We start from the raw sequence: 12,062 nt of genomic DNA, 5'->3' as shown, positions 1-12,062 counted from the left end.
TCCGGGGTGTCTGGGGACGGTCCTCTCGCGGGCCGGGCTGCAGCGTGGAGACCCGGAGGACCCGGCGGGGCGGCGGCCCCGCCCCGCGATGCTTTTTCTTTGGGGATCTCCAGGAGAGCCTTTAAAAATAGCCTGGCTGACGTGTGAAGAGCGGCTTCTATGGCAAGGGACGAGTGCCTGCTCTAGTGCAAGCTTGAGCGAGGGTTGAGCGAGGAGAAGGGGCCGGGGCCGCCCGCGGGGAGAAGCGTCAACGCCGCCGCCTGAAGTGGGGCAAAGGTCGCGGTGGCACCCACCGCCTGCGGCGGCCCAGACGCTCGGGTTCTTGTGCCGGAAGCATTTTCACTCTCAACATAATAGGGAAAACAGAATTTTCCATAAAAGGATTTTGTTTTTCCCTTGAAGACGGTACACTTACCGGGTCATCTTTGGGCCTTCCCTTTCTTGATAAAGAAACTCAGAACAGTGACCTCTTTCATATATTCTAGTTAGCTCGTGTCAAATGAGGCGTTTAACTCATCAGCATTTCGGTTAGGTTTGAAGCTGATTGTTAGATAACAGATAACTGATTTATGGACACCTGAGTTCAGTCCGGAGCTATGCCACATCGGGGGTATTGAGTTTCTGGCCTCAGGTTTATCACCTCTTCGGGAAGATGAAACTAGCACCTTGGATGTAATCCATGACACCAATTTGCGTTACATTGTGAAATCCGTCGACGACTTTTCTAAGACCTCAGAGGAGGAAGAGACCCATGCGAATAAAAGAATCGGGGAAACATTCCAAGAAGAGGCCCATCTTCAAGTTTAGGTGAGATATCAGTAAGTAGTCACTGGATTACACGGAGTTGAACCTCCTGGAACCTTTTGTTGCCTTTTATAACCGGAAAGCAGGGTGTTAAGGGAAGGCTTTGCCCACACAGGGCTATGTACATCGCCCCGGTGAATGCACTCGAAGTCCCTAGCACCTCGGAAGCTCCCCTTGTGGGAGGGCTCACTTCTCGAGAAATCCCTACCCCCACCCCGAGGTAACCGCTGTCCCAACATTAACACCACGTGTCCATTTTGTTTCCTTTTGAACGTTCACGTATGCGCTCTGTGCCAGCTCTCAGGCTGCTGCCTCTCGGTTCCAGACCCACGCTCCCGTCGGCCTCGCGCTGCGGGCGAGGCTGCCTCAGCGCCATCCCTCTGTCCCCTGTCCCTTGACACCCAGACTCCCCTGGAAACCAGCTGCAGGGAACCTGCAGCTCGTAGGAGAGGGGAGGGACTTGCTTCTTCCTGCTGGCTTCCTGTTGGCTCCCTTTCCTGCCAACGTCACCCTAGCAACCTGCTCCCCCCCCCCCCCCCCCCCCCCCCCGCCCCAGTGCCAGCAGCGCTTTCCGGCAGCAGTAATGGAGTCTAGTTTGTAATTTTCGCAGCAGTTAGAGAACCCCTCTGAGCGCCCCCCAAGACACCGGTCCCAGCACCAGAAGGTTGGGGAGGGGGCTGCCTCCAAGCTTCTGGATTTCAGGAATTTCAGCTTTTTTCTTCTTGTGCCCCAGTCCTAGGAGGTGGTAGCTACCTCCCTGATACCTGTTTTTGACTTTTAGTCATCTAGTTAATATCTTTATACCTAGTTAACTGTTCTTTATGATACATCCTGTCTATTGGGTTAGCTGGTGTGGTTTCTCTCTCCTTACTGGTTGCTGACTATAGAATCTATTCTGGGTTAATTTGTGCCTGGCTTCTTTCATGCATCATGGGAGTTAGACTCAGCTGGCTTATTACACGCAGCGATAGTTCATGGATTGTCGCTGCTGCTTATCACTCCGTGGACACACGGCCTTTTATTTATCCAAATACTGTTGTCATATTTTCAGTTTGAGCTATGACATGATGCTGTTGTGAATATCGTTGTACGTGATTTTCAATGCCTGATGTGCGTGCATTTCTGTCTGTGTGTCCCAGCAGTGGAAACGCACGATTAGGGCATGCATATGTTCAACTTCAGTAGATCATGTACACGGTTTTCTAGAATAGTTGCACCGTTACACACCCATCAGCGGCAGTGCAATGAGAGTTGCCATGTTGCACATTGTAATGAGTTCTCCATACCTCAAACTTAAAAATGTTAGCTATTCTGGGGCGCCTGAGTGGTTCAATTGGTTAAGCTTTCAGCTCAGGTCACGATCTCACCGTTTTGTGTTCGAGCCCCACATAAGTCTCTGTGCTGACAGTGCAGAGTCTGCTTGGGATTCTCTATCTCCCTCTCTCTCTCCCCCTCCCCTCCTCATATTGTCTCTTTCTCAAAGTAAATAAACTTAAAAAAAATTTTTTTTTAATTTAGCTCTTCTGGTATATGTGCAGTGGTATCCTAGTGTATATGTCATCTGCATAACAACTTCCCCCCAAATTTGGTGGCTTAAGAAATTCATTATCTCACAGTTTTTGTGGATCACCATTTCTTTGGGAGAGACTTAGCAGGGCAGTTCTGCTCAGGGTCTTTTACTCAGAGTTTGGCTAGAGGCCCCAGTTGCTCTTGGTGTTGGCCTCCCTAAAGCTCCTTGGGCAGCCACCTAACATGGCAGCCCGTGGTCCTGTCCGAGTGATCCAAGAGAGGGGGCGAGGGGGAAGCCACACACTTCCATCTGCTTTATTCTCTGTTGGAAACCAGTGTTTACTCCTAGACTGCCCTCAAAGGAACTAGTCCCCATGTCTTGAAGGGAGAAGTAGCAAAGAATTTGTGGACGTTAAAACCCTCATGCACACCATGGTTTTCATTGACAGCTGGTTATTAACAGAATTGAGATTGCCCATTTGAGTATGCTCTTTGGTAAAGTGTTCAAACCTATTGCTCATTTTTTCTCTTTATCGTTTTTTATTTTATTTTTATTTATTTATTTATTTTTCTTTATCGTTTTTTTAAAAATTGATTTGTCGAGTTCTTTGTCTATTCTGGGCACAAGCTCTTTGTGAGAAGTAGGTGTTGCCAATATCTACTCAGTCATGGGAAATTTCTCCTTTATGCCTTTCAGCGTTTTCAAATTTCTTGCTGTTCGCACATGCGACTTTTATATTTTAAAATATCTTTAACAAGTAAAAGCTCTAGTGGCAGACCAACAGGGAAGCAGACGACGCAGAGTTAAAACATCAATGGATGTGAGGGAAGGAAGGCAGTAGGTGCTGGCAGGACAGCTATTCACTGGAAATTAGTCACTGACCTGAACATTCCAAACTCTTGTTTCTTTGGAAACATATGAGGGCAGACATTTAAGAAGACTTAATTAATAAATTTCTGTTTTCTGTCCCAGATTTTGGAGATGACTCCAAGGATAACATATTATGTTCCCTACCTTTCCAAAAAAGGGTTACCTCATCCCCAGGGATGCAAATGTTTTCAGTTCTACTGTTTGCTTGCTCACACAAAAAAATGCATAGCCCCGAGCTGAACGTGTGAGCAGGAACACTGTATTTATTTGTAAGAAACTAGCGAAGCAGCAGAATTTCTATGTTGGCTGATCTCAACAATCTCTAATCAAGGTCCCCTTTCTCGAGGTTTCCTTCAGAATTGATTTATCTTTAATTTGTTATGGGAAAGCCTTCTCCATTATAAACCCTTCACCAATTAATACAAATATTTTCAGATATCCTAATTCTTGGTACTTTGTTGTCCTTTGGCACTTAATCTAAAACTCTGTCTTGAAAGAATTCTTAAGTTTTCAGAGCCCAAAATGATATGAATGGAACAATATTATTTGTGAGGCCAATGAGTGTTTTTTAAACAGTTTAACCTGAGAAATAAAATTAAAAGCCTCCAGATTTTGTCTTCCCTACTTAGTGTCTCTTGGAATCCTGCTGAACGATCTCTTTCCTAACCCAACCCCTTACCTGGTTAGGATCTGCTGTTTGAAACATAATGTGAAGAGGAAACTTATTTTAACACTGTAAGGATCTGGGAAGTCTCATCACAGTAGAGGGCAGCTTGCGCCACCTGCTGGGGACATTAATAGTCCTTGTATCCTCGGCATGAGTCTAATTAGTTCACAACCTGACCACTTTTAGTATTTCTGATTGACGATTATTTGCCTTGAGACCCTTTGTCTTTATGTTTCAGAGAAAAGCAAAATATAACTTACCCTAGAGACAAAATAAATTTAAACCAAAATCTATAGCGTTATCCCAGCCAACATCTGCTCCTACCCCAAAGGATGTCCTAAGGAGTGGCTCAGATAATAGGCAGAGCTGAGAAATAGCTAATGTCTTTAGGGTGATCACAGTGGTGTGTGTGTGTGTGTGTGTGTGTGTGTGTGTGTGTGCGCGCGCATGCGCATGGTCCCACCAAACTGATGTCCTTCCCTCCCTCTCTTCCTTCCTTCCTTTCTTTTTTCATCTTTGTGTTTCTTCTATTTCTTTCCCTCTTTCCTTCCTTTGACCCGCTCTCATTCATTCCCCCTCTTCCTCCTCCTTCTCCATATTCTTTCCCTTTTCATCTCCCTTCCTCTCTTTCTCTCTTTCTCTAATGAACAAAACAATTTTTTGAGAATCTGATATGCATCCAGAACAAAAACTGTGAGCAAAATAGCTTTAGGTATATTCTTTTGTTGGCTAACTTCCCAAGTTTCAGACTCCTGCAGAATTCTGTGCTGTGAGCTGAGGAAACACAAGGAGCCGAATACTCAGTGTTCATGTGGTTCTTGGGTGCTGGGCTCAGAGTACCCTGTCACTAGCCAGTCTGTTGGGGTCTCTGCTCCCTAAAGAGCCAGAAAGGGTGCAGTCAGAGACCTGGGCCTGGAGGTTCCAACCTGGCCCTCACAACTTGTCAGTATCAGTTGTTTCTTTGAGCACTATCTGGCCTGCAGCAGTGTTGAGTCCCCCAAACTCTCTACTGTCTGCTGGATTCCTGCCCCCTCACCCCGCCCTTTCCCCCACACCTGTACTCCTCTCTGTCCCCCACCCTTGTACTGGGAGCACCCCTACTCTATGATGGTCTGGGCCACTGGTCTTCTCAGCTTGGTCTTCCCTCTCCTACTCTTGAGCCTTAGCCAGACCCCACCCAACCACCCAAGGATAGACCTCATTAGCTCTGTGCTCCTCAAGGAAGAGTTTAACAATGAATTGACTCTCCATGAATACCAGACCCACTGCTTTCTTTGCTTAGTTACAACTGGTTGCTATTCCAAACTCAATCTAGCTGATCCAACGGTGAGTACCTTAAATCCTTATTTTCTTCCTGATGTGATGGCAGTTTCCATACTGATGACTCTAGTAGGTTTTACTTGCAGGGATTTAAGAAAATTACTTTATCTAATCTGAATTGGAAACCCAGTGAACTAATTTCATAATCTCTGGGTCTGTTTCTTTATCAGAATGGGTTAGAATGCATCATAGGAGGTGATGAGTCTTAGGGTCACAAGTAAGACTTACTGTACTTTGTGCTCTCAGAGCAGTCTAAAAGTTACATTACTTTTTCTTTTTACTGTTATTGAATATAGGGGGAGAGTGATTGTGTCTACTCTTGACAGGTGTTTGAGATAATTCATATTTGAACATATCTACGTGAGAATAAAAAGTAGTCTCCTTTGTCTTCTATTTCTTTTGTAAAGTTATGAAAATAATTTTAAAACTGTGTTGACTATTACGTCTTCAGAGAAAATTGGTCAGATTTCTTTGAAGGTCTGTCCTAGCTTTTGAAATGATACCTACTATCGTGTGAGGCAAAGCAGGCAGTTTTGATCCTTTCTTACGCGAAGGTATAGATGGCACCAGAGCTGAAGTCCATCACGGTTGATTTAAACAATTATAAATAATTACCAAAGCAAATGAAATAAGCTAAAGTTTTAAAAGTGTCACAACACAATCAAGTACTTTCTTATGGACTGGCGAGGGCAATAGTCAAGAAACCATAAAGAATCTTGGAGGTTTTCAAATTGTCTAGTGGGATTTCTTTGTTGACATATTCAATAATATACATTGAAGTGAAAGCTGGGTAGCATTTTAGTGAAAAGTCAGAAGTCCCAGCCCTCACTCTGACTGGCTAGTGACCTTGGGTACGTTACTTAACCTTTCTAAGTTTTAGTTTCCACGATTGTAAAAAAAAAAAAGTGATAATAACAGGGTTCATCTCATGGGATTATGGGTCTCACTTAATTGTCTTAAACGAGTTATTAGTGTTTAGTATGGGGCAAGGTGTATAGTAAGTGCTCAATAAATGTCACTTAATGAAGCAAATTAGTTTCACATTCCTTTCGGTAATACGTTACTGTGGTAGTCAGCCTCCTGATATTCATGCCCTTGTAGAGTCCTCACCCATATTGTACCAGAGTTAGTCTGTGTGAACAATAGAACATGGCAGAAGTCAGTGTGTTACTTCTGTGATCGGGCTATAAAAGGCTATGGCTTTCACCATCTTGGGCTCGCCTCATTTTGGGGGAGACATTCAGGTTGCTGACAGTTTGGCTACTGGCAAGGAACTGGGGTATTTGGCCAATAGCCAGGGGGAACTGGACGCTGCCATCAAATATGTGAGTGAGCTTGGAAATGGATTCTCTAGCCCCCGATGATGGCAGCCCCAGCTGGTGGCTTAACGGCAACCTCATGAGAGACCCTTGCCCCAGATCCCCAGAGCCTAAAATAGTGGTGCATGTCACAGCTGATGATGTCTTAGATTTCAAGAAATTTTCTCATTTGTCTAAATCACATCAAAGTCACATGGTCAATCTCACCCCACCCCACCCCCCCCGAACCATACTTCTTAAACTGCCACAATCTTCATTTTTAGAAAAAAATTAGTGTATATCTAAAATGGAGATGCCTAGGCACATTTGTCATCTGGAGGGATTTTGGCAATTACTGACCAACTGTGAAACCAACTTATCATTGTGCGATTTTTTACATCGGAGGTGTTGCAAGGGATGTTGATTATGGTGAAGAGGAGGTGATGGCTTAGAAACCTGTAAAAGTGTTCTGGGAAGGCACGGAGAAAAAGGCTGCTGATTATGGGTCCACAGGATAAAGCCTGGGTATACAGGGACTTTATCCTGTGGCTCATCAGTCTCATCCACAAGTCACTGGTAGGTTGGCCACTGATATCATGGGATAGAATGAAGCCTGCGGGCAGGGTGTCTCTCTCTCTCTGTGCTCCCTCCCCACATCCCACATCCACATCAGCTAGTGTTGGACATAGTGTGAGGTGAGGTGAGGGAGGGAGGAAGGAGGTAAGGAATATAAATGAGGTGCTTCCAAATTTTTCCATGGTAACAAGAAGGTAGTTTGTCAGCAGGGAAAATTTGGATCCCTGGAATTAGACTTTTAGGTGTTTGTTTAAAACTAATGCAGATCACCCACATGCTCATAACGCGTTTACTAGTTCATCAGAAAACCCACGTACTAATTGTAGGGTATGATCCAACAGAACTGTCATGAGCTCCATATTTGTTACATAATTATTATTTCTGCTTTGACAATGCCCTGCAGTCTCTCCCCTCTCTATTTTCTCTCCATCACCCTAGTGTAGTGCTTTGGCTTCAGCCTTTTGGCTGACCCTCCATCCAAGCACCATAATGTTGGCACATCAAGGTTCCTAAAGCACTACCGTTTAGTGCTTGCAAACTGCAATAGATGCTGTGGTTACTGGAATGACGCTCCTTCCTCCGCCAAAGATGTTCACATTCTTATCCCTAGACTCTGTGTATATGTGACCTTACATGGCAAAAGGGAATTACAGTTGTAGATGGAATTAAAGTTGCTGTGGTGAGATAAGAAAGATATTTGGTCTCTGTCCCCACTTCCTGAAACAGTGCTCCTACAACTCTTAGAATTCCTAAGTGAGGAGGTGTTCCAAGGAGGTGACTCTTGCTACCCCAGATAGCATCAGCGTAAGAGCCAGTTGCCAGAAAAGTCAAGAGTTGATTAGAATCTTGGAATTTTCAGCCTCATCTCCCCAACCTCTGGGGAGGAGGGGAGGACTAGAGATTGAGATTGTTGCCAAAGGCCACAATCATGCTTACATAGTAAAACTTCATAAAAATCTAAGGAGATTCCAAGTTGGCAAGCACATCCATGTGCTGGGAGGGTGGCACATCTCACCTCCACAGGGATAGAGGCTCCTGCACTCGGGGTACTTCTGGTTCTTGCCTTATGTGCCTCTTTATTTGGCTGTCTTTGTATCCTTTAAAATTTAATAGCAAGGATAGCAGTTTCCTGAGTTCTTGGAGTCATTGTGTATGTGGGGTTGTATTGTGGGAACCCCTGACTTAAAATTTTTTTTAGTGTTTATTCATTTTTGACAGAGAAAGAGCACACAAGTGGGGAAGGGGCAGAGAGACACAGAATCTGAAGCAGGCTTCAGGCTCTAAACTGTCATCTCAGAACCAGAAGTGGGGCTTGAACCCATGAACCATGAGATCATGACCTGAGCTGAAGTTGGATGCTTAACTGACTGAGCCACCCAGGCACCCTGGGGGAACCTCTGACTTTGTAGCCAAGTCGAAGAGAAGTGAGGCTAACCTGGGCACCCGATACTTGCAACTGGTATCTGAAATGAGGGCAGTCTTGTGGGACCAATCTTTAAACCTGTGGAGTCTGATGCTAACTATGGATAGTTAGTGTCAGAATTGAATTGAGTTGTAAGACACTCAGTTGGTGTTAGAAAATTGGAGCAGTAGCATTTGGAAAGATGCTACATGTTTGGTGTTAGGAGGAAAAAAGATCCTCAGTTTTTGATCAGTTGACCTTGAAAAGGGGAAACTATCCTGGATTATCCATGTGAGCCCATAAAATCACATAAAATCCCTAAAAGTAGAAGAGGGAGGTGGAAGAGGAAGTCAGAATAGTGTCATGGGAAAAGGATTAGATCCATCATTGATGGCTTTGAAGATGGAAGAAGTGACCATGAGCCAAAGAATATGGATGGCTTCTCAATGCTATAAAAAGCAAGGAAATGGATTCTCCCCTAGAGTCTCCAGAAAACTCTGTCTTGCCAACATCTTGATTTTAGCCCAATGAGACTCATGTAGGACTTATAACCTACAGAAGTGTAATATAATAAGTCTGTGCTTTTCAAGCCACTGTATTTGTTGATAATTTGTTGCAGCAGTAATAGGAAACTAATACAGATACCATTTCAATCTTGGTCTTATGTTACATTAGACAATACCCTACTTCCTCTATCTTATCCAAAGTCTACCTACCTTAATGCTTAAATTTCTTTTTGTCTTTCTTTCCAGAGTTAACATTTCTTGAGCATGTATTTACAATTGATGTTCATTATCCTTGGATCCTATATTTCTGAATTTGCCTACTTCCTAAAATTTATCTGTAACCCCAAGATCATTCACAGATACACGCAAGTGACAAAAAAGGTAAATTTCCCAATATGTGTATTTCCAGTTGAGGTCACACAAGACCCTCTCTGTGGCCTTGTTTCAGCTCTCACGCTGTGAAGAACAATCCTTTCGGAGTCTATTTAGTGGCCTGTGTTTTGCATCTTTGTGCTTTTTGTTGGCTGTCTTGTTTACAACAGGCCCCAAGTGTAATGCTGAAGTGTGGTCCAGTGTTCCTAAGCTTAGCAAGAAGGTGTGATATGCCTTATAGAGAAAGTGCCTGTGTTAGATAAGCTTCATTTAGGACATGCCGAGGGTGTTGTAGGCTGTGCCCTAAAGGATAATAAATCAACAACATGTATTAAAGAAGGTGTCTTTAAACAGAAACACACATCACACAAGGTTCTGCATTGATTTGCTAATGAAAATGTTGTGACCAGTGGTGTGCAGGAACCTAACCTAACATTTCCTTTAAGAACAATGGCTCAGTATTCACTAATTCAGTGACTGCCTCAAAGAAAGAGAAATTATTGCATTCACTCATACAAGCTAACACATTATTTTTTTAAAGCAGTCTCTACCCCCAATGTGGGGCTCAAACCTACCACCCCAAGATCAAGAGTCTGATGCTCTACTGATTGAGCCAGCCAGGTGCCCCAGACTAACACATTGCTGATACGTAAAAACTACTTAATAACTGCTGATTGATTCTGGGGGGAAAAGCAGAGGAGATCATTTTTTTTTTTGTGATGAAGTTATGTGGTGTGTTTTGTGGTTTGTTTGGCATATAGTGATTTTTATTTGTTGTATACAAATATCTTCCCATGCCCGGCTTAACTAAGGCTAAGAATGAAGTGCTCACAAACATGTCACTGTTCCCTAATAACTTTTTGGTTTATGTAGGATGTATTTGTGTGAATAAAACTAGAACGTGTCTATATTAAAATATCAAGGGCTAACCTTCTCATTTTGGGTGGGGAGAATATTTCCTCTCATTTAGCTCAATAATTGTCAGCTTTTTATTTTTAGTATTATTATTTAAAATGTTTGTTTTTGTGAGAGAGAAAGAGAGAGATAGAGAGAGAGAGCAGGGGAGGAGGAGAGAGAGAGTGGGACAGAGGATCTAAAGTAGGCTCTGCACTGACAGCAGAGAGCCTGACCTGGGGCGTGACCCCATGAACCAGAAGATCATAACCTGAGCTAAAATGGGATGCTCAACCAACTGAGCCACTGGCCATAAAGCCAATTTTCAGTTTTTTAATCATATAACCTTAAAGGGATTTTGAAAAACTGTACCCCCTCACCCACATTAATAGTCTTCGAATAATTTCTTTATAAGTTTAAATAGTTGCTACTCTGATGCAATTGTCAACACATTTAAATGAAACTGTTACATCTGTCTTTTAAATATGTCCAAGGAAGGGGCGCCTGGGTGGCGCAGTCGGTTAAGCGTCCGACTTCAGCCAGGTCACGATCTCGCGGTCCGTGAGTTCGAGCCCCGCGTCGGGCTCTGGGCTGATGGCTCAGAGCCTGGAGCCTGTTTCTGATTCTGTGTCTCCCTCTCTCTCTGCCCCTCCCCCGTTCATGCTCTGTCTCTCTCTGTCCCAAAAAAATAAATAAACGTTAAAAAAAAAATTAAAAAAAAAAATAAATATGTCCAAGGAAATATAAGTGTCATTGTGATTTATACCCACCTATATACATTTAAAACAATGAACACGCTTATTTATTTATAAATTTTATTTATTTACTTTTTAATTTTTCCTTTTATTTTAAATTTTTTTTAATTTACATCCAAATTAGTTAGCATATAGTGCAACAATGATTTCAGGAGTAGATTTCTTTTTTTTTTTTTCTTTTTTTTTAAATGTTTTATCTATTTTTGAGACAGAGAGAGACAGAGCATGAATGGGCGAAGGTCAGAAAGAGAGGGAGACACAGAGTCTGAGGCAGGCTCCAGGCTCTGAGCTGTCAGCACAGAGCCTGACGCGGGGCTTGAACTCACAGACCATGAGATCATGACCTGAGCCAAAATCAGACACTTAACCAACTGAGCCACCCAGGCGCCCTCAGGAGTAGATTTCTTAGTGCCCCATACCCCATACCCATTCCCCCTCCCACAACCCCTCCCATAACCCTCAGTTTGTTCTCCATATTTATGAGTCTCTTATGTTTTGTCCCCTTCCCTGTTTTTATATCATTTTTGTTTCCCTTTCCTTATGTTCATCTGTTTTGTCTTTTAAAGTCCTCATATGAATGAAGTCATATGATATTTGTCTTTCTCTGACTCACTAGTTTCACTTAGCATAATACCCTCCAGTTCCATCCATGTAGTTGCAAATGGCAAGATTTCATTCTTTTTGATTTCTGTGTAATACTCCATTGTGTGTGTGTGTGTGTGTGTGTGTGTGTGTGTGTGTGTGTGTGTATACCACATCTTCTTTTTTTTTCATTTTTTTTTCAACATTTTTTAATTTATTTTTGGGACAAAGAGAGACAGAGCATGAACGGGGGAGGGGCAGAGAGAGAGGGAGACACAGAATCGGAAGCAGGCTCCAGGCTCTGAGCCATCAGCCCAGAGCCCGACGCGGGGCTCGAACTCACGGACCGCGAGATCGTGACCTGGCTGAAGTCGGACGCTTAACCGACTGCGCCACCCAGGCGCCCCTACCACATCTTCTTTATCCATTCATCCATCGATGGACATTTGGACTCCTTTGCATACTTTGGCTATTGTTGATAGCACTGCTATAAACATTGGGGTGCA

At 43.5% G+C, this 12,062-nt stretch overlaps 1 protein-coding gene across 3 annotated transcripts in view; it reads left to right on the top strand.

Moving 5' to 3' along the window:
• Positions 1-12,062, top strand: part of MPPE1 (metallophosphoesterase 1) — a 56,286-nt gene continuing 44,224 nt past the window's right edge. For 2 of the 3 annotated variants that reach the window (XM_040479425.1, XM_040479423.1), the window contains exon 1: positions 1-807. The gene's annotated coding sequence lies outside the window, so the exon portion shown is untranslated. Of the gene's footprint in view, positions 819-12,062 lie in introns of all 3 variants that reach the window. The other variant, XM_040479424.1, reaches the window with a different exon arrangement.

This window comes from Herpailurus yagouaroundi, unplaced genomic scaffold (genome assembly GCF_014898765.1).
Source record: "Herpailurus yagouaroundi ecotype Mexico unplaced genomic scaffold, PumYag 142, whole genome shotgun sequence".
In the NCBI taxonomy this organism is placed as follows: Eukaryota; Metazoa; Chordata; class Mammalia; order Carnivora; family Felidae; genus Herpailurus; species Herpailurus yagouaroundi.
The sequence above is the reverse complement of the archived record's forward strand: the minus strand, read 5'-3'. Positions and strand labels throughout refer to the sequence as shown.